Raw genomic sequence first — 23,041 nt, 5'->3', positions numbered from 1 at the left:
AGACTTCTACTCGGGGAGACTCCACAGTGTGCAAGCGGCTGGGAACCGCACGAAGGAACACAACCTGAAAAGAGAGACGGGCACACATATCGGGGGCGGCGGCCGGTGAGTTCCCTCATAAGCTCCGGTTCTCACACACTACAGCCGGAGCCCAATGAGTGATAGGGGCAGGCTGCCAGCGAACTACAGTGAGCGTAGGGTGGCAGACTTTGACTGGAGGCAATAAGGAGGTGTGGACTGGCGCCGCACAGACCGGCCTGAAGGGCACGGTGGTTCTAGAAGGAATAGTCATCCTTCTCCGTGCTCCTCACCATTGGTAGCCAGTGAAACATTCCAGTGGCAGCGGGGCACTGAAGGTAGCAGCATGACAGGCAAGGGCACAAGGGGCAACTTGACTCAGGCCCACCTAGATAAATTCGCTTACGATAAGAACAATCCTCATCACGCAGAGTCAAGGACATCCATGGGGAAGCCAGCAGACGGAGACGGAACCAAAAAAGTGACGCTGGAAGATGTCATGAACGCACTGACGCAGGTACAGGCCACAGTGGGGTCGATCTCCACAGAGGTCACCCTAATACACGCGGACTTCCACAAAATGTCCAAACGTGTGAAAGAAATTGAAGTGGTCACGAAATCCTTAGTGGGAGATGTGTCGGAGCTGCAAACAGCGATGGAGCGGATGGTGGCGGAGAATAAATCATTGAAGGAGAAGCTGGACGACCAGGAGGGACGCTCGAGGAGGAATAACGTCCGAATTCTTGGGGTCCCGGAGTCTGAAGGTACCAGAGCGACAGACCTGTATGTGGAAGAATTGATTAAAACAAGGCTCCAACCCAAAGGCCTTTCACATTTCTTCTCAGTCGAAAAGGCGCACAGAGTCCCAGGGGGAAAACCAAAACCGGGCGCACCACCGAGGCCGATACTGGCGCGGCTCTTCAACTTCCGCGATCGGGACGTAATCCTCCAGGCAGCGAGAGTGTCGCCACCCATCCAGATTCAGAACTCATCAATCGCCTTCTTTCCGGACTACACAGCTGAAGTAGCCCGTCGCAGGAGAACTTTCCTAGATGTGAAGAAGGAACTGAGGGCAAGGGAGATACCATATTCAATGCCTTTCCCGGCCAGATTGCGGGTGGTGGCGGACAACAAAACCTGGTTCTTTGACACACCGGACTTGGCCCACGAATGGTTGGAGGGTTGGAGACATGTCGGACAGCCTCGCCGCTCGGATAGAACCCACCGAGGACAGCGAACTGGAGATCACACGGGATCATAAACGTCAGGGCCAGATGCAGCAGAACGGTCGCCGGCGCGGGACGATGTCGGCGATGAACCTGGAACGGGACACTGATCACCCAGTGCCCACCTGAGTCTTCATCAATGTGGTACTGAAGAAGCGGTTGCTGCTGGACACTGGTCTAAGGGACTCCGAAGAGGGTATGAGGGGCCGCCGGCTCCGGGGGGTCTTTCACCCCAGCAAACAAGTATTCAGTTTGAGGGACGGGTAAAGCACTCTGCTAAGTTGGGGGGTCGGTCGGTTCAATGTCCGTATAGCAGGGAGGCAGGGAGGGGGGCACAGGAGGGGATGGTTCTTGTTTTTCAGGTTCTACGAATAAGGGAACTGTTTGTAGTATTGTTGACTCAATGTTTTAAGGCAGAACACGACGACACAGACGCACTGGCTACGTCATTGAAGGGTGGGGTGTGCACACCACTACTCAGGGTACATTCCTATACGTACAATCGACTTCTGAATGGCTCACGACGCAAGGGGAGACACTCATGTAGGGGGAGCTCAAGAGACGCAAGTAGCATCGCTGCAGATAATGACGTGGAATGTGAGGGGCTTAGGTGACAAAATCAAAAGGGGACTGGTTATGCAGAGTATAAAGCGAATAGGCCCAGCGCTGGTCCTCCTGCAGGAGCCGCATCTTACGGGCAAAGCATGTCAGGAATTGGACAGAAGGGGCTACCACATGGCAGTACACTCGGACTTCACATCTGGCTCACGAGGGACAGGCATTCTGTTACGGAAGTCATCTTCCTTCATACTTCAACACACCAAAACAGACGACCATGGCCGCTTTGCGGCCATAAAGGATCAGTGGGAGGGCAGACCACTAACCATAGTATCAGTTTACATCCCTCCAGCACTCCATTCAATCGCTCTTCCAGCACTGGGGAAATTCCTACTAGAGTTGCCGGCGGGAGAGCTTATCCTTGGTGGGGATTTTGACGCTGTAGCACACGATACGCTGGACAGATTCCCTGTCCGGTCACGGACGGCTGGGCCCTCGCGGTTCAGCGGCTTTCTAGAGGCACAGGGGCTGACTGATGTGTGGAGACACATGCACCCCAACACACAGCAATACACCTACTATTCTGCAATGCACAGTAGTTTGTCACGCATAGACTACTTCCTGACATTGGGTGACGGTCTCCTAACAATTGATGATGTTAGCATCCGACCCAGGGGCATATCAGACCATTCCCCAATGACATTGACTTTGTCCTGCCAAGAGAAGACCCGCAAGAGGTTGTACCCGATTCACCCGGGGTACCTCAAGATCGCGACAATAAGAAAAGACCTACAGAAAGCGACCCAATATTACTTCACTGAGAACACAACATCAGTAGCGTCACCCTCGGTCCTGTGGGAAGCTTACAAGACAGTCCTGAGGGGGCAAGCTATATCATCCATAGCGGGGCACAAGCGCTCACAAAGAAGATAAATGACTGAGCTAGAATTAGCTCTTCACACGGCGAACACAGCACACATGGCAGACCCTACACCGGAAACGCTCCATACACTGCAGTTATGCCAACGGCAACACGACGACCACATGAAGCGACTGACCTTAGACAACATAGCAGCAACCACACATAGAATTTACGACGTAGCGGACAAGGCAGGGAAAATGCTGGCCTGGTTAGACAAGAAGAGGGGTGGCATTAAGAATATACTACAGTTAGGCGCGGCCGATGGGACACTCCTTACGCGCCCGGCAGATATAGTCAGCGAACTGGCCGACTACTTTCAAAAGGTGTACACCCCGAACGAAGCTGTCACGAGGGAAGCAGCACTGTCTTCCCTCCATGCCATACCGACACCAACACTCACTCTGGATGAAGTGAAGGAGCTAGAAGCTGAACTCACGACTGAGGAAATACAATTGGCCATTAATGCCATACAATCTGGCAAAGCTTTGGGCCCCAACGGGATCCCAATTGAATGGTACAAGACAATGTCAGAGACATTGAGTGCACCGCTTCTGGCAATGTACATAGAAAGTCTAGAGCTCACTGAACTCCCTCTAGACCAGCGCACAGCAACAATCTTGGCAATCCCAAAGCCAGGGAAACCAGAGACGGAATGCACGTCCTACCGCCCAATATCGCTCCTCAATGCAGAAGCTAAGATTTTGGCGAAATTTCTGGCTACTAGATTACTGCCTCACCTTTCACACTTGATCCACCCGGATCAATCGGGCTTTATGCCACATAGAAGTACCGCTTTAAACCTTCGTCGGGTCCATGGGGCGCTAGCGCGAGCACCGCAACTGCAGGTGTCGGCGGCAATACTGTCCTTGGATGCTAGAATGGCGTTCGACATGGTCGAATGGCAATACTTGTTTGCAGTTCTTACCCACATGGGGTTCGGGTCCCAAGTTTATATCATGGATACAACTCTTATATTCTAGCCCGATGGCACATGACATGGCGAACGGTCATATATCACGCACGATACCACTGGCTAGAGGGACGCGCCAGGGCTGTCCACTGCCACCTCTACTGTTTGCCCTGGTGCTGGAGCCGCTAGCCACGTTAATTAGGACTACTCCGCTCTTGAGGGGGATTAGCTGGGGGGAGAGTTGGGAAGACAGAGTCTCCCTTTACGCAGACGATATGCTGGTCTATTTCATAGAACCAGACCGTGGAATACCGGAACTCCTTGAGATGTGTGATACCCACGGGAAGGTGTCCGGATACACGATAAACTGGACAAAATCAGTGATTTTTGTCTTGCACGGCCCAATGCCGATCCTCCCCCCTGACTGCTAGAGATAGCAGAGACCTCCTTCAAATATCTCGGGATTCATATCACCCGGGACGCATCCGACTTCTATGACAGAAATTTGAAGCCGCCCTTAGAACGACTGCGGCGCGATGTGCAACATTGGCAAGCCTTGCCCTTGACGCTGCTGGGGAGGGCAGCGCTATTTAAAATGACGGTGTTGCCACGTTTCCTCGATGCGCTTGAAAATACCCCCTACTTGGTGCCATCGCGCTATTTCCAGCAGGTGATGGCCATGGTGTCCGGACTGCTATGGGGAGACCGCCCGGCACGAATTGCCCACGTGAAGCTAAACAGGAGCTCGTACGAGGGAGGGATAGCGTTGCCTAACTTACAATTGTATTACTGGGCAACGCAACTTAAAATCATTAAGCATGCCCCTCAGGACGATCCCGCATACTGGGCCGATAGGCACACATAGCTTATTGACGGCGCTTTATCACAAAGGAATGGCGGCGAAGCTTATGGGACCCACACGACACACAGTAGTGCTATGGTATAAAGCACAGACAAAACTTAAATGGGGAGGAGTAATCACGAAACTCACCCCATTATGGGACGCCAAGGCACTGGGTCATTTGCGGCGGAGCAAGGGATTCACACAGTGGGACAATATTGGTATTTCGATGGTGGGAGACTTATGGACAGACGGGACAGTGGTCCTTTTCTCCCAGCTGCAGCAACAATACGACCTAGGCCCAAATGAAACATATAGATATGTACAGATTAGACACGCACTATTGACGGCACTGCCGGAAGGCTCGGAGGTCCCCGAGGCCTCTCCTATGGAAGACTGATTACTTACTGACTTTATGCAGCACAGCGCCACCTCACTCACATACCGCAAGCTAATAAACAACCTACCAGACCCAATGACCAAACTATGAGAGAGGTGGGTGGGCGAACTGGGGGATATGGACGAGACAGACTGGAATGCGGCACTAGCATCCCCAAAAGAAGCGGGCATTTCAGCTAGGTTTAGACTGGTGCAGCTTAAGATACTGCACCGGATATATTACACAAGGACCGCCCTCCACAAGCTCCATAGGGCGCAGCACCCTTACTGTCTCCGAGGATGTGGGGAGGAAGGAACTTTCATCCATACTATCTGGGAATGCCCGATTATAATTGATTACTGGAGGCAGGTAATGCGCACCATCTCCCAAACGCTGGAGGTCTCCATTCCACCGGACCCCCGCAAGTGCCTGCTGAATGTGTGGGACCCAAATGATCTCACGCGCCAGGGACAACTTTGGGCCACTGTGGGCATTATGGTTGCCAAGAGAGATATAGCGCAGAAATGGGGGGGCGACAGAGTCACCTACAGTAACGCAATGGTGTAACAACATGGACGTGCTAATGCTGACAGAAAGAGCGGTATATACGATGGGAGCAAACCCTCGTAAGTGGAATAAAATATGGCTGCCGTGGAACAGGTATCGGGGGGATTTAAGTGATCCACTGAGGGAAGAAGAAGTTGACAGCTCGGACGAGGAGGGGGAGGAAGACTGAGACTGCCCCACAGATAGTCATGAGTGGTGGTGGCAACGATTACCACACAATGGGAATGCGACCGGGTAGGAAGCCCGACTGTAGCCAGTACACATGAGACTCGAAACGATTCTAAAATTACGTTGTCATTATAACTGTATGGAACATTGCCAATACTGCCGAAGTTACTGCCTGATTTGCTAATATACTATTGAGATTCAATGTTTGGTTATGATTTGGTATAAAAATAAAAGTAAGACGCCAATATACCCTGAGTAAGCAATGGTTATACAATTGCTGCACATCTCCAATTTGACGCCGCCGGACCTGACGTTGTCGGCTGAAGGGCTGTGTTAATTATCTGTATAGAGTTCACCTAAATGATGCAGCCGATCCCAGGGTTGTAGGCTCACCGCTGTGTAATGATATCAAAAGTATAATAAAGGTCTTACAAAAAAAAAAAAAAAAATAATAATAATTTTTGCACACAATACGATACAGAGTACGAGAAATCGCAGAGACTGATGTCTGGTTGACAGCAGAGTTGCATATTGGGCCTACATTGATGCCCTAAAGGGCAGAAAGGCCACTATAGATTTGAGGACATGGCTATTTTACTAGCAAAACGCGCCATCACCATGAGATGGAAATCTGCCTCCCCCTTACACCACTTTCATGGCATACAGAAATGACTCGATGGGGTACTGCAGAAAGTGCTATTCTTAGACAGGAAGAGTTTCGTGGCCTACGTAAAATACCCATCTCCGTGGAATGGGATCAGATTATGGAAGCTATGAAAACTATAGATCCATTAGCTATCCCAATATCTCAGGCCGACACTAAACCTCCCACACCCACATTAGTTAACTTAACCGAATCCGTCTAATGCCATATAATTTGCATTGTCTTATCTCCTAGGAGCACGTACAAGTATACTATTACTAACAATGTATTAAGCGAGAGACTATCACCCTCCGTATAAACATAGGATGCCCGTGAACTGGGTGGAGGCGGGGGTAATTTTAGTTTAAGTTGCAATAGTTTATAATACATGCGTAAAAACGAGTTTTGTAATATGAGACTGTTTATTCACAGTGGCAATTCTAATTCATTATACTTGATACACTGCTGCAACGTAAAATGATAATATGTATATTTGCCTATGCAGAGGAATGCAAGTTGCATGTACTCTCTTCTGTTTCTGTGTTTTGTTCTGTTTGTTTGACTCTGTCAGTGAAATTTCTCTCGCACCCTCGCTGCTCCACAATTAAATGAGGCCTCTCCTGAGCCCCTGCGCACTCCTTTAGTGTTGGTGTTTGAGGCCCTCCTCCACCCGCAGGTTATACCTGCGCCTCATCCCTGGTGGTCCAGTGGACCTCTGCCTCCTTCTCTCGCTCCACTGTCTGCCCCTTCATCCTCTCCTGTCCGCTCCGATTTTCACCTTTTAGACTCTTCACCCGTCACTCGTTTTTCACTTTTCTCTGCTTCCGTCCCTTTATCCTCTACTGTCTGCTCCGTTTTCACCCATTTTCACCCTTTAGCTTCTTCACCGTTCACTCATTTTTTTCCAGTTTTCTCTGCTTCTGCTCAGCGTTCACCATTTATTCCTTTTCCCTTTCTTACCCCCTTTCCCTAACTTTTTGCCTTCTTTTACCCTTTTTTACCCCCTTTTCCTCACTTTTGCCTCCATTTTCCTGCTTTCCCCGCCGTCGCCCACGTGGCCCATCCCCCCAATGCAACCAGCACAAACCAGTTTCCCTCCCCGCTCCCGCCTCCCAGCTGTCCAGCCCTCTCCGACCCCTACTTAATGGCGGCCGCTGCGCAGCGGACGGGCCAAAGGCAAGCCTGTCTGCACCTGTCCGCGACCAGCACCAGGAACCCTGGATCTCTGAACCGCCAACGCTACAACACAGCGGCACTCCTCGCACTCAACCCAAAATGCAACAACAATTGCAAGCTTGCATCGCCAGCCAACACCCACGGACACTTCAGCTGTTAGTGCTGCCGTCACGCCTGCAGTACCGCCAAAACCACAGATCCAGTGCAACCCGCCCGCAAGAACACAACCAAACCAAAGACCCTGCAATGCATCCACCTCAAAGTCCGATCCCTCCACAAACACGCCACTGAAATCAGGGACCTCCTTGACAGCACCACCCCGGACATCGCATTCTTCGCTGAAACCTGGACCAATGCCACCTCAGGACCGGATATCGCCATTCCCCAAGGAAACAAAATCTCCCAAAAGGACCCCCCAGCCGCCCCGCAGGAGGAATCGCCATCGTCTACAAATCCACCCTCCTGCTGAGCACAGTTCCCGACGAGCCCACAGACCTGATGGAACACTTACACTTCAAGATACAGGCCAGCCCGACCACCCCCCTCCAAGGAACTCTCGGCTACCGCCCCACGCAGACCCTTCACCAACACCATCATGGACATCATCTCCTCGCAAGCCGTCGCATCCACCAACTACCTCTTATTGTGAGACCTCAACTTCCACCTCGACAACCAGCTAGACCCCAACACCACATCCCTCCTGGACAACCTCCACAACATTGGACTCAGCAAGTTCGTGACCGAACCCATGCACACAGCAGGACATACCCTCGAACTCCTGTGGACAGACCATCCGCTGCTTCCACTTCACCGTCAGTTTACCCACCATCCACAGACATCAGCACCTGCTTCCACAAAGAATCTGGACCAAAATCACTGATGACCAGCTCATCTCCTCACTCGGCAACATCACCCCAACCACCGCGGGAGATGACGACCCCAACACCACAGCCCGAACTCTGCACAGATGGATCTCTGACAGCGCCAGCACCATAACCTCCCTCAAGAAGAACAACAACACACACGCCAAGAAAGCAAGATTGTTTACCACCGAACTTCAAGAGTCTAGACGCACATGCCGCTGCATTGAAAAGTCCTGGAGGAACTTCAAATCCACAGAAGCACATAACAACTACAGAGCCGCCACCAACGCCCACCACCAACTCATCAGAAATACGAGGAAAACAGCAATCAAAGACAGAATCTACACACACGAGCACAACAGCAAAGAGGTCTTCAGCATCATCAAAGAGTTTCCCTAACCAACCAGCGAATCTACCAACATCCCTCCCTCACAAGACCTCTGCAACAAACTCAGCACTTTCGTCCACCACAAAATCAAGAACATCTACGACAACTTCGACGGAGACAGACAACACACGGACCCTCACCAGACGCCCGACGCTGTGAAGCCAACGATTGAGAGCTGAACACCCCTCACCACCGAAGAAACACTGAAGACAATGAAGTCAATCCACTCTGGGGGCCCCACGGACCCCTGCCCCATCACATATTGAACAGAGCCGCCGACACCATCGCACCCATGCTCCGACACACCATCAACTGCTCCCTGACGAACGCCTCATTGCCCGACGACTGGAAACACGCCGAGATCAACACCCTCCTGAAGAAGCCCTCGGCTGATCCCACCGAGAACTGCGGACCCATCTCCTTTTCTCCCATTCCCAACGAAAGTCATCGAGAAAGCCGTCAATAGCCAACTCGCAACCTTCATCGAAGAACACAACATCCTCGACTCCTCCCAATCCGGCTTCAGATAAAAACCACAGTACAGAAACTGCCCTCTCCTGGCTCGCTTGGAGGAGGTCGCTCCCAAGGCTTGGTGACTTGCTGACTACAGAGCGCCTTGAAGCTGTCTAGCGGTATCGTAGCGCCTCCCAACTGACCTCAAGCACCGCGTCTGCACTCCGCTCGCTCTGCTGCCATCCCTTAGAGATATTATACCCCCGCATTGCTGCATTGTGTGATCGCCACCTTCAGTGCAATATACTTTAATTAGCGCATTGTTCTGAGCGCATTGCCAATTTAAATATACTTTTTTGCCCGAGTGTGCCCTGATTGTGCCCCAATCTCGCCCAGTTTCGCTTTCCATCTGGTGCAGCCATTTTGTTGGTGTTGTGCTTGTTAGCCGTAGCTCCACCCCGCTCCCGCCTCCCAGCTGACCCTCCCTCGCCCCTCCCCTCCCACTATCCATTTATGACAGATGCATTTTCGCGCAGCGTTCACGCGCAGCGGTCGCGCCCCATGCGCGCCGAAGGTGCGCCAAAGGTAAGCCCGTCTACGCCCGTCCGCGCCTGGACCGCGCTCAGCGCCAGACCCCCTGGTCCTCGCAAATCTCACTCCACCCGCATTTCGTATGACGCTGCTACCCTCCTTGCCCTTAACCCTGGACGCACACCACAATGCTGCGAAGCCGCCCCGGGACGCACCCATGGACCCTTCACCTGCCTATCCTGCAAATTCGCCTGCATCAGGACCCACACCAAATCCACAACCTCCAAACACAGCTCCGACTTTAACCACCTGAAGTGCATCCTGCTGAATACCCGCTCGGTCCACAGACACGCCACTGAACTCTGGAACCTACTCGACACTGCATCGCCGGACGTCGCATTCCTTACAGAAACCTGGATGAACGCCTCATCAGCCCCCGACATCGCCATAGCCATCCCGGACGCTTACAAGATCACCCGAAAAGACCGCACCAACCAAACAGGAGGAGGAATCGCCATCGTCCATAAGAACACCATCCGAATCACGACCAGCTCCGACGATAACCTTGCGACCGCCGAACACCTTCACTTCCAGATCCACACCGACCCCAGAACCACACTTAGAGGCACCCTCATCTACAGACCACCAGGAACCCGCACACAATTCAACGAAGACATTACTGACTTCATCAGCCCACATGCCCTCACCTCCGAGAACTACATTCTTCCGGGAGACCTCAACTTCCACCTGGAAAAGAAAAACGACAGCAACACCACCACCACCACCCTTCTGGACAACCTGGCCAATCTCGGACTCAAACAACTTGTTGACACCCCCACCCACCTTGCCGGACACACGCTCAACCCTATCTTCTCCTCCAGCAAACACATCTCCTTTGATCACACCACAGCTCTCCATTGGACAGACCACAGCTGCGTTCACTTCAGCTACATAAAGACCACAACCCACAACCCCCCACAACCTATTCCACGAAGAAACTGGAACAAAGTCACCACCGACCAACTCTTCACATCGCTTAACCACAACCCACCTGCCATATCATCGGACCCAAACCATGCTGCCACCAAACTCACAGAATGGATCACTCACAGCGCTGACGAATTAGCACCCTTGAAAACCCCCCAGATCAAAGTAGGCAACAAAAAGGCCCCCTGGTTCAACGATGACCTTAAGAAATCCAAAAAGTTATGTCGTACTCTCGAGAAAACCTGGAGAAAAAACCCAACCACCGACAACCTGACCACCTTCAAGGACGCCTCCCTCAAACACCACCAATTAATCCGATCCACCAAGAAATCAGCATTCAAGGATCGACTCGACAACAACGCCCACAACAGCAAGGAACTATTCAACATCGTCAAAGAATTTACCAACCCCACCGCCGGCACCAACGACATCACTCCCTCTCAAGACCTCTGCGACTCCTTATCCTCTTTCTTCCACAACAAAATCGCCGACATACATAACAGCTTTGAAAACCAATCCGAGGATCAGTCCACTCCACTCACCTCCGAACCAAAACAGCTCTCTCACAACCTTTGCGCCTGGAACCCAATCACCACTGAAGACACCATCCGCCTGATGAACTCCATCCACTCAGGTTCACCAACCGACCCTTGTCCCCACCACGTTTTCAACAAAGCAGACTCCATCATCGCACCCCATCTCCGCGATGTCATCAACTGTTCCTTCAACTCCACTACCTTCCCGGAAAGCTGGAAACATGCCGAACTCAGCGCCCTTCTAAAAAAAAACACAGCAGACCCCTCTGAACTTAAGAACTACCACCCCATCTCACTCCTCCCATTCCCTGCCAAAGTCATCGAGAAAGCCGTCAACAGTCAGCTCGCCACCTTCCTTGAATCCAACAATTCCCTCGACCCATCACAGTCCGGCTTTCGAGCCAAACACAGCACCGAAACCGCCCTCATCGCAGCTACAGATGACATTCGAACGCTTCTATACAACGGAGAAACAGTCACCCTCATCCTACTCGACCTCTCCGCCGCCTTCGACACAGTCTGTCATAGCACCCTCATACAACGCCTCAGCAATGTCGGAATCCAAGGAAAAGCTTTGGACTGGATCATCTCGTTCCTCGCCGGAAGAACCCAGAGAGTCCGCCTCCCCCCTTTCAAATCAGAGGCCACGAAGTCATCTGCGGCGTACCACAAGGATCTTCACTCAGTCCCACCCTATTCAACGTGTACATGAGTCCCCTCGCATCCATTGCGCGGCAACACAACCTCAACATCATCTCCTACGCAGACGACACCCAGCTGATCCTCTCCCTCACCAAAGACCCAAACACCGCCAAAACCAATCTACATGAAGGAATGAAAGAAGTAGCCGAATGGATGAAGAACAGCCGTTTAAAACTAAACTCTGACAAAACAGAAGTCCTCATCTTAGGACCATCACCCTCTGCCTGGGACGACTCTTGGTGGCCATCGGCCCTGGGTACAGCACCCATACCTACAGATCACGCACGTAACCTGGGCTTCATCCTGGACTCCTCCCTCTCGATGACCAGACAAGTCAACGCCGTCTCATCTTCATGCTTCAACATCCTACGCATGCTCAAAAAAATCTTCCGTTGGATCCCCGCCGAAACAAGAAAGACAGTCACACACGCTCTGGTCACCAGCCAACTGGATTATGGAAATACCCACTACGCCGGAACCACTGCCAAACTACAGAAAAAACTCCAACGCATCCAAAACGCCTCAGCCAGACTCATACTGGACATCCCTCGTCAAGCTCACATTTCCGGTCACCTGAAGGAACTCCACTGGCTCCCCGTCAACAAGAGAATAACGTTCCGTCTCCTCACCCACGCTCACAAGGCCCTCTACGACCTAGGACCTCAATGCTTCAACACAAGACTGTCCTTCTACACACCCACCCGCCAACTACGATCATCCAACCAAGCCCTCGCCGCAATTCCACGCATCCACAGATCCACCATGGGAGGAAGATCCTTCTCCTACCTAGCGGCCAAAACCTGGCACTCTCTCCCCACGCACCTCCGCCTTACCCAGAACCACCTCTCCTTCAGAAAGCAGCTAAAAACCTGGCTTTTCGATAAGTAATGCACCCTCTCTCCCTCAAGCGCATTGAGACCCTCTGGGTGAGTAGTGCGCTATATAAATTCTGGAACTTGAACTTGAACTCCTCGCAGCAACAGACGACATCCGCTCCCTCCTGGACAGAGGAGAGACAGTAGCCTTCATCCTCCTCGACCTTTCAGCTGCCTTCGACACTGTCTCTCACCGCACCCTAGTACGCAGACTCCATGAAACAGGGATCAGGGACAATGCTCTCGACTGGATCCGCTCATTCCTCATCCGCAGAACGCAGTGGGTCAGACTCCCTCCTTTTCTCTCAGACCCTACACCGACTGCCTGTGGAGTCCCCCAGGGATCCTCCCTCAGCCCCATGCTCTTCAACGTCTACATGGCTCCGCTTGCCCCTATCGTCAGAACCCACAGACTCAACATTGTCTCCTATGCAGACGACACTCAACTCATCCTCTCCCTATCTAACGAACCCAACCCAGCCAAACACAACTTTCAAGAAGACATGGAAGCAGTCGGCAAATGGATGAAAAACGCTGCCTACAATTCAACATGGACAAAACAGAAGTACAAATCCTGGGCCCTCACCCCGCCTGGGACGACGAGGGCCCAACACCCTCGGAAGCCCGCGCGTCCATCCCCACAGACCACGCACGCAAACTTGAAATCATCCTGAACTCCGAGCTCAAAATGGACCGCCAGATCAACTCCGTCTCATCCTCCTGTTTCCACGCTCTCCGCCTCCTATGTAAGACCATCAAATGGATCCTTCTCAAGCACAGAAAGACCGTCACTCATGCCCTCATCACCAGCAGACTTGACTATGGCAACGCACTCTACGCCGGAATAAACAATAAATAAAAACCTCACCCGCAAGCTGCAAAACATCCAGTACGACGCTGCAAGACTGGTCCTCAACCTACTAAAACACAGCCATACCTCCCAACACCTGCACACACTGCACTGGCTCCTCATCGAGGCTAGAATCACCTTCAAGATTCTCACCCACGCATACAAAGCCCTCCACAATGCCGGACCAGCGTACCCGAACAGCCGCCTTGCTTTCCACGCATCCCCAAAGGACCCTACGATCAGCCCAGCTCTCTCACATCGTGGTCCCCCGTGCCAGAAAGACCAGATGGGGAGGCCGCTCCTTCTACTTCCTCGCGGCCAGAGCCTGGAACACCCTACCACTCCACCTCAGACAGACAACATCACTCCCCATCTTCACAAGGAACCTCAAAACTTGGCTCTTCGATAGACCTCCCTGATGGAATGGAACCTGTGCCCTCCTCCTCAGTGCTTTGAGACCCTTATGGGTGAGTAGTCGCGCTCTATAAATACCTGATTGATTTGATTGATTGCTTAGCTGTGAATTCCATATGCTAGAAGAATTGAACAAACTCACAAAAAATTATGTTTAAAAAAAAAGTTACCCAAGCACTGAGGAGCGGCGGTGACAACAGAAAGTTACACGTAACAGCTTAAGACCCAAAGTGTAAGTAAACTGTACTTTACCGGTGCGCCTCAGCCTTGAAGTCAAGTGACATATCGGTAAAGACAACTAATTAGGAGGAAGCAAAGGAGGACTGTTAGGTGAACCAATGGTTAGTGGCGGGGGGGTGTCGGATTATTGATTACAGCAGGTCTTGCAGACAGAGCATGCGCATTGTAGCTTGACCTAAAAAAAAGGGAATAAAAAAAGGATTTACTTGCCGCCTGCAGCTCGCCTCATCACCAGTCTTCTGCTCCTCTCTCGTGGCTCCACTGCAGGCACAGGGCGCACTCAGGAATTTCACTAACTCGACTCCGAGCTAAGAGAGCCGTGGAACTGGGCAAGGACCCCACGGATACAGAGTGAGTATCCATATTGGCATTCCCTAAAAAAGTGTCTACGAATACTAAATTTAAATATATACAATACATGATTTTACACAGGGCATATCTCACACCACATCGCCTTAATAGTATACACCTGAATGCGCAACTCCCTTGTCCTCGATGTCAGGAGTCTGATGCTGATTTACTTCATATGTTATGGGGCTGTCAGCGATTAAAATAATTTTTGCGGAGGGGCGTGGCTTGCAGCCGAGCATGGCGGCAGCTTAGAGGGAGAGCTCCGTGAGTAGGTCGGCCTTCTCTGAAAATCCATGCACATATCCGTCACCAACACACCTCAGAAGGAAGGTCCCGAGGCCCAGGACCGAGCGGCACCGACGGCGGGAGATCCGGAACAAGACCGGGACCAGGTGACGTCCGCACCAGATCTCGTCCGGCTGCGGCCCAAGTGACGCCGGGAAGCCCCAGACTGTGGTGCTCAAGGAGGCCGGGCGGAAGTGATCGCGGCCAGGGAGGAGTCCGCCGGAAGTTGGCGCGGCCTTACAGTGGCGAGGCTGAGGAGGGACCGTGTGCGATGATGGCGACATCAGAGGAGCGGAGAAGAGGTGGGATCCGTGTGGAGCGGCAGGACTACGGGCGCTGAGACCGCGGGTAGCGGTGCGCCTGTTACCAGCGCCGCCTGCACCAGAGACATAGCGTCAGCCCCGGAGGGAAAAAACAAACACGATTACCACCCACTAGCCCCCAGATGAGACTGTGCAGACAGTGAACAAGCGGGCGATAGTGGCGGCGGAACAATCTCATACAGGCAGAGGCAGACCACTGAAGCCAGGGCACCAGAGGGTGAAGGGTCTCGGCTAGACTTCTACTCGGGGAGACTCCACAGTGTGCAAGCGGCTGGGAACCGCACGAAGGAACACAACCTGAAAAGAGAGACGGGCACACATATCGGGGGCGGCGGCCGGTGAGTTCCCTCATAAGCTCCGGTTCTCACACACTACAGCCGAAGCCCAATGAGTGATAGGGGCAGGCTGCCAGCGAACTACAGTGAGCGTAGGGTGGCAGACTTTGACTGGAGGCAATAAGGAGGTGTGGACTGGCGCCGCACAGACCGGCCTGAAGGGCACGGTGGTTCTAGAAGGAATAGTCATCCTTCTCCGTGCTCCTCACCATTGGTAGCCAGTGAAACATTCCAGTGGCAGCGGGGCACTGAAGGTAGCAGCATGACAGGCAAGGGCACAAGGGGCAACTCGACTCAGGCCCACCTAGATAAATTCGCTTACGATAAGAACAATCCTCATCACGCAGAGTCAAGGACATCCATGGGGAAGCCAGCAGACGGAGACGGAACCAAAAAAGTGACGCTGGAAGATGTCATGAACGCACTGACGCAGGTACAGGCCACAGTGGGGTCGATCTCCACAGAGGTCACCCTAATACACGCGGACTTCCACAAAATGTCCAAACGTGTGAAAGAAATTGAAGTGGTCACGAAATCCTTAGTGGGAGATGTGTCGGAGCTGCAAACAGCGATGGAGCGGATGGTGGCGGAGAATAAATCATTGAAGGAGAAGCTGGACGACCAGGAGGGACGCTCGAGGAGGAATAACGTCCGAATTCTTGGGGTCCCGGAGTCTGAAGGTACCAGAGCGACAGACCTGTATGTGGAAGAATTGATTAAAACAAGGCTCCAACCCAAAGGCCTTTCACATTTCTTCTCAGTCGAAAAGGCGCACAGAGTCCCAGGGGGAAAACCCAAACCGGGCGCACCACCGAGGCCGATACTGGCGCGGCTCTTCAACTTCCGCGATCGGGACGTAATCCTCCAGGCAGCGAGAGTGTCGCCACCCATCCAGATTCAGAACTCATCAATCGCCTTCTTTCCGGACTACACAGCTGAAGTAGCCCGTCGCAGGAGAACTTTCCTAGATGTGAAGAAGGAACTGAGGGCAAGGGAGATACCATATTCAATGCCTTTCCCGGCCAGATTGCAGGTGGTGGCGGACAACAAAACCTGGTTCTTTGACACACCGGACTTGGCCCACGAATGGTTGGAGGGTTGGAGACATGTCGGACAGCCTCGCCGCTCGGATAGAACCCACCGAGGACAGCGAACTGGAGATCACACGGGATCATAAACGTCAGGGCCAGATGCAGCAGAACGGTCGCCGGCGCGGGACGATGTCGGCGATGAACCTGGAACGGGACACTGATCACCCAGTGCCCACCTGAGTCTTCATCAATGTGGTACTGAAGAAGCGGTTGCTGCTGGACACTGGTCTAAGGGACTCCGAAGAGGGTATGAGGGGCCGCCGGCTCCGGGGGGTCTTTCACCCCAGCAAACAAGTATTCAGTTTGAGGGACGGGTAAAGCACTCTGCTAAGTTGGGGGGTCGGTCGCTTCAATGTCCGTATAGCAGGGAGGCAGGGAGGGGGGCACAGGAGTAGATGGTTCTTGTTTTTCAGGTTCTACGAATAAGGGAACTGTTTGTAGTATTGTTGACTCAATGTTTTAAGGCAGAACACGACGACACAGACGCACTGGCTACGTCATTGAAGGGTGGGGCGTGCACACCACTACTCAGGGTACATTCCTATACGTACAATCGACTTCTGAATGGCTCACGACGCAAGGGGAGACACTCATGTAGGGGGAGCTCAAGAGACGCAAGTAGCATCGCTGCAGATAATGACGTGGAATGTGAGGGGCTTAGGCGACAAAATCAAAAGGGGACTGGTTATGCAGAGTATAAAGCGAATAGGCCCAGCGCTGGTCCTCCTGCAGGAGCCGCATCTTACGGGCAAAGCATGTCAGGAATTGGACAGAAGGGGCTACCACATGGCAGTACACTCGGACTTCACATCTGGCTCACGAGGGACAGGCATTCTGTTACGGAAGTCATCTTCCTTCATACTTCAACACACCAAAACAGACGACCATGGCCGCTTTGCGGCCATAAAGGATCAGTGGGAGGGCAGACCACTAACCATAGTATCAGTTTACATCCCTCCAGCACTCCATTCAATCGCTCTTCCAGCACTGGGGAAATTCCTACTAGAGTTGCCGGCGGGAGACCTTATCCTTGGTGGGGATTTTGACGCTGTAGCACACGATAAGCTGGACAGATTCCCTGTCCGGTCACGGACGGCTGGGCCCTCGCGGTTCAGCGGCTTTCTAGAGGCACAGGGGCTGACTGACGTGTGGAGACACATGCACCCCAACACACAGCAATACACCTACTATTCTGCAATGCACAGTAGTTTGTCACGCATAGACTACTTCCTGACATTGGGTGACGGTCTCCTAACAATTGATGATGTTAGCATCCGACCCAGGGGCATATCAGACCATTCCCCAATGACATTGACTTTGTCCTGCCAAGAGAAGACCCGCAAGAGGTTGTACCCGATTCACCCGGGGTACCTCAAGATCGCGACAATAAGAAAAGACCTACAGAAAGCGACCCAATATTACTTCACTGAGAACACAACATCAGTAGCGTCACCCTCGGTCCTGTGGGAAGCTTACAAGACAGTCCTGAGGGGGCAAGCTATATCATCCATAGCGGGGCACAAGCGCTCACAAAGAAGATAAATGACTGAGCTAGAATTAGCTCTTCACACGGCGAACACAGCACACATGGCAGACCCTACACCGGAAACGCTCCATACACTGCAGTTATGCCAACGGCAACACGACGACCACATGAAGCGACTGACCTTAGACAACATAGCAGCAACCACACATAGAATTTACGACGTAGCGGACAAGGCAGGGAAAATGCTGGCCTGGTTAGACAAGAAGAGGGGTGGCATTAAGAATATACTACAGTTAGGCGCGGCCGATGGGACACTCCTTACGCGCCCGGCAGATATAGTCAGCGAACTGGCCGACTACTTTCAAAAGGTGTACACCCCGAACGAAGCTGTCACGAGGGAAGCAGCACTGTCTTCCCTCCATGCCATACCGACACCAACACTCACTCTGGATGAAGTGAAGGAGCTAGAAGCTGAACTCACGACTGAGGAAATACAATTGGCCATTAATGCCATACAATCTGGCAAAGCTTTGGGCCCCAACGGGATCCCAATTGAATGGTACAAGACAATGTCAGAGACATTGAGTGCACCGCTTCTGGCAATGTACATAGAAAGTCTAGAGCTCACTGAACTCCCTCTAGACCAGCGCACAGCAACAATCTTGGCAATCCCAAAGCCAGGGAAACCAGAGACGGAATGCACGTCCTACCGCCCAATATCGCTCCTCAATGCAGAAGCTAAGATTTTGGCGAAATTTCTGGCTACTAGATTACTGCCTCACCTTTCACACTTGATCCACCCGGATCAATCGGGCTTTATGCCACATAGAAGTACCGCTTTAAACCTTCGTCGGGTCCATGGGGCGCTAGCGCGAGCACCGCAACTGCAGGTGTCGGCGGCAATACTGTCCTTGGATGCTAGAATGGCGTTCGACATGGTCGAATGGCAATACTTGTTTGCAGTTCTTACCCACATGGGGTTCGGGTCCCAAGTTTATATCATGGATACAACTCTTATATTCTAGCCCGATGGCACATGACATGGCGAACGGTCATATATCACGCACGATACCACTGGCTAGAGGGACGCGCCAGGGCTGTCCACTGTCACCTCTACTGTTTGCCCTGGTGCTGGAGCCGCTAGCCACGTTAATTAGGACTACTCCGCTCTTGAGGGGGATTAGCTGGGGGGAGAGTTGGGAAGACAGAGTCTCCCTTTACGCAGACGATATGCTGGTCTATTTCATAGAACCAGACCGTGGAATACCGGAACTCCTTGAGATGTGTGATACCCACGGGAAGGTGTCCGGATACACGATAAACTGGACAAAATCAGTGATTTTTGTCTTGCACGGCCCAATGCCGATCCTCCCCCCTGACTGCTAGAGATAGCAGAGACCTCCTTCAAATATCTCGGGATTCATATCACCCGGGACGCATCCGACTTCTATGACAGAAATTTGAAGCCGCCCTTAGAACGACTGCGGCGCGATGTGCAACATTGGCAAGCCTTGCCCTTGACGCTGCTGGGGAGGGCAGCGCTATTTAAAATGACGGTGTTGCCACGTTTCCTCGATGCGCTTGAAAATACCCCCTACTTGGTGCCATCGCGCTATTTCCAGCAGGTGATGGCCATGGTGTCCGGACTGCTATGGGGAGACCGCCCGGCACGAATTGCCCACGTGAAGCTAAACAGGAGCTCGTACGAGGGAGGGATAGCGTTGCCTAACTTACAATTGTATTACTGGGCAACGCAACTTAAAATCATTAAGCATGCCCCTCAGGACGATCCCGCATACTGGGCCGATAGGCACACATAGCTTATTGACGGCGCTTTATCACAAAGGAATGGCGGCGAAGCTTATGGGACCCACACGACACACAGTAGTGCTATGGTATAAAGCACAGACAAAACTTAAATGGGGAGGAGTAATCACGAAACTCACCCCATTATGGGACGCCAAGGCACTGGGTCATTTGCGGCGGAGCAAGGGATTCACACAGTGGGACAATATTGGTATTTCGATGGTGGGAGACTTATGGACAGACGGGACAGTGGTCCTTTTCTCCCAGCTGCAGCAACAATACGACCTAGGCCCAAATGAAACATATAGATATGTACAGATTAGACACGCACTATTGACGGCACTGCCGGAAGGCTCGGAGGTCCCCGAGGCCTCTCCTATGGAAGACTGATTACTTACTGACTTTATGCAGCACAGCGCCACCTCACTCACATACCGCAAGCTAATAAACAACCTACCAGACCCAATGACCAAACTATGAGAGAGGTGGGTGGGCGAACTGGGGGATATGGACGAGACAGACTGGAATGCGGCACTAGCATCCCCAAAAGAAGCGGGCATTTCAGCTAGGTTTAGACTGGTGCAGCTTAAGATACTGCACCGGATATATTACACAAGGACCGCCCTCCACAAGCTCCATAGGGCGCAGCACCCTTACTGTCTCCGAGGATGTGGGGAGGAAGGAACTTTCATCCATACTATCTGGGAATGCCCGATTATAATTGATTACTGGAGGCAGGTAATGCGCACCATCTCCCAAACGCTGGAGGTCTCCATTCCACCGGACCCCCGCAAGTGCCTGCTGAATGTGTGGGACCCAAATGATCTCACGCGCCAGGGACAACTTTGGGCCACTGTGGGCATTATGGTTGCCAAGAGAGATATAGCGCAGAAATGGGGGGGCGACAGAGTCACCTACAGTAACGCAATGGTGTAACAACATGGACGTGCTAATGCTGACAGAAAGAGCGGTATATACGATGGGAGCAAACCCTCGTAAGTGGAATAAAATATGGCTGCCGTGGAACAGGTATCGGGGGGATTTAAGTGATCCACTGAGGGAAGAAGAAGTTGACAGCTCGGACGAGGAGGGGGAGGAAGACTGAGACTGCCCCACAGATAGTCATGAGTGGTGGTGGCAACGATTACCACACAATGGGAATGCGACCGGGTAGGAAGCCCGACTGTAGCCAGTACACATGAGACTCGAAACGATTCTAAAATTACGTTGTCATTATAACTGTATGGAACATTGCCAATACTGCCGAAGTTACTGCCTGATTTGCTAATATACTATTGAGATTCAATGTTTGGTTATGATTTGGTATAAAAATAAAAGTAAGACGCCAATATACCCTGAGTAAGCAATGGTTATACAATTGCTGCACATCTCCAATTTGACGCCGCCGGACCTGACGTTGTCGGCTGAAGGGCTGTGTTAATTATCTGTATAGAGTTCACCTAAATGATGCAGCCGATCCCAGGGTTGTAGGCTCACCGCTGTGTAATGATATCAAAAGTATAATAAAGGTCTTACAAAAAAAAAAAAAAAATAATAATAATTTTTGCACACAATACGATACAGAGTACGAGAAATCGCAGAGACTGATGTCTGGTTGACAGCAGAGTTGCATATTGGGCCTACATTGATGCCCTAAAGGGCAGAAAGGCCACTATAGATTTGAGGACATGGCTATTTTACTAGCAAAACGCGCCATCACCATGAGATGGAAATCTGCCTCCCCCTTACACCACTTTCATGGCATACAGAAATGACTCGATGGGGTACTGCAGAAAGTGCTATTCTTAGACAGGAAGAGTTTCGTGGCCTACGTAAAATACCCATCTCCGTGGAATGGGATCAGATTATGGAAGCTATGAAAACTATAGATCCATTAGCTATCCCAATATCTCAGGCCGACACTAAACCTCCCACACCCACATTAGTTAACTTAACCGAATCCGTCTAATGCCATATAATTTGCATTGTCTTATCTCCTAGGAGCACGTACAAGTATACTATTACTAACAATGTATTAAGCGAGAGACTATCACCCTCCGTATAAACATAGGATGCCCGTGAACTGGGTGGAGGCGGGGGTAATTTTAGTTTAAGTTGCAATAGTTTATAATACATGCGTAAAAACGAGTTTTGTAATATGAGACTGTTTATTCACAGTGGCAATTCTAATTCATTATACTTGATACACTGCTGCAACGTAAAATGATAATATGTATATTTGCCTATGCAGAGGAATGCAAGTTGCATGTACTCTCTTCTGTTTCTGTGTTTTGTTCTGTTTGTTTGACTCTGTCAGTGAAATTTCTCTCGCACCCTCGCTGCTCCACAATTAAATGAGGCCTCTCCTGAGCCCCTGCGCACTCCTTTAGTGTTGGTGTTTGAGGCCCTCCTCCACCCGCAGGTTATACCTGCGCCTCATCCCTGGTGGTCCAGTGGACCTCTGCCTCCTTCTCTCGCTCCACTGTCTGCCCCTTCATCCTCTCCTGTCCGCTCCGATTTTCACCTTTTAGACTCTTCACCCGTCACTCGTTTTTCACTTTTCTCTGCTTCCGTCCCTTTATCCTCTACTGTCTGCTCCGTTTTCACCCATTTTCACCCTTTAGCTTCTTCACCGTTCACTCATTTTTTTCCAGTTTTCTCTGCTTCTGCTCAGCGTTCACCATTTATTCCTTTTCCCTTTCTTACCCCCTTTCCCTAACTTTTTGCCTTCTTTTACCCTTTTTTACCCCCTTTTCCTCACTTTTGCCTCCATTTTCCTGCTTTCCCCGCCGTCGCCCACGTGGCCCATCCCCCCAATGCAACCAGCACAAACCAGTTTCCCTCCCCGCTCCCGCCTCCCAGCTGTCCAGCCCTCTCCGACCCCTACTTAATGGCGGCCGCTGCGCAGCGGACGGGCCAAAGGCAAGCCTGTCTGCACCTGTCCGCGACCAGCACCAGGAACCCTGGATCTCTGAACCGCCAACGCTACAACACAGCGGCACTCCTCGCACTCAACCCAAAATGCAACAACAATTGCAAGCTTGCATCGCCAGCCAACACCCACGGACACTTCAGCTGTTAGTGCTGCCGTCACGCCTGCAGTACCGCCAAAACCAC

Source organism: Lissotriton helveticus, chromosome 8 (assembly GCF_964261635.1).
Source record: "Lissotriton helveticus chromosome 8, aLisHel1.1, whole genome shotgun sequence".
NCBI lineage: Eukaryota > Metazoa > Chordata > Amphibia > Caudata > Salamandridae > Lissotriton > Lissotriton helveticus.
Note: the sequence above shows the minus strand (reverse complement) of the source record.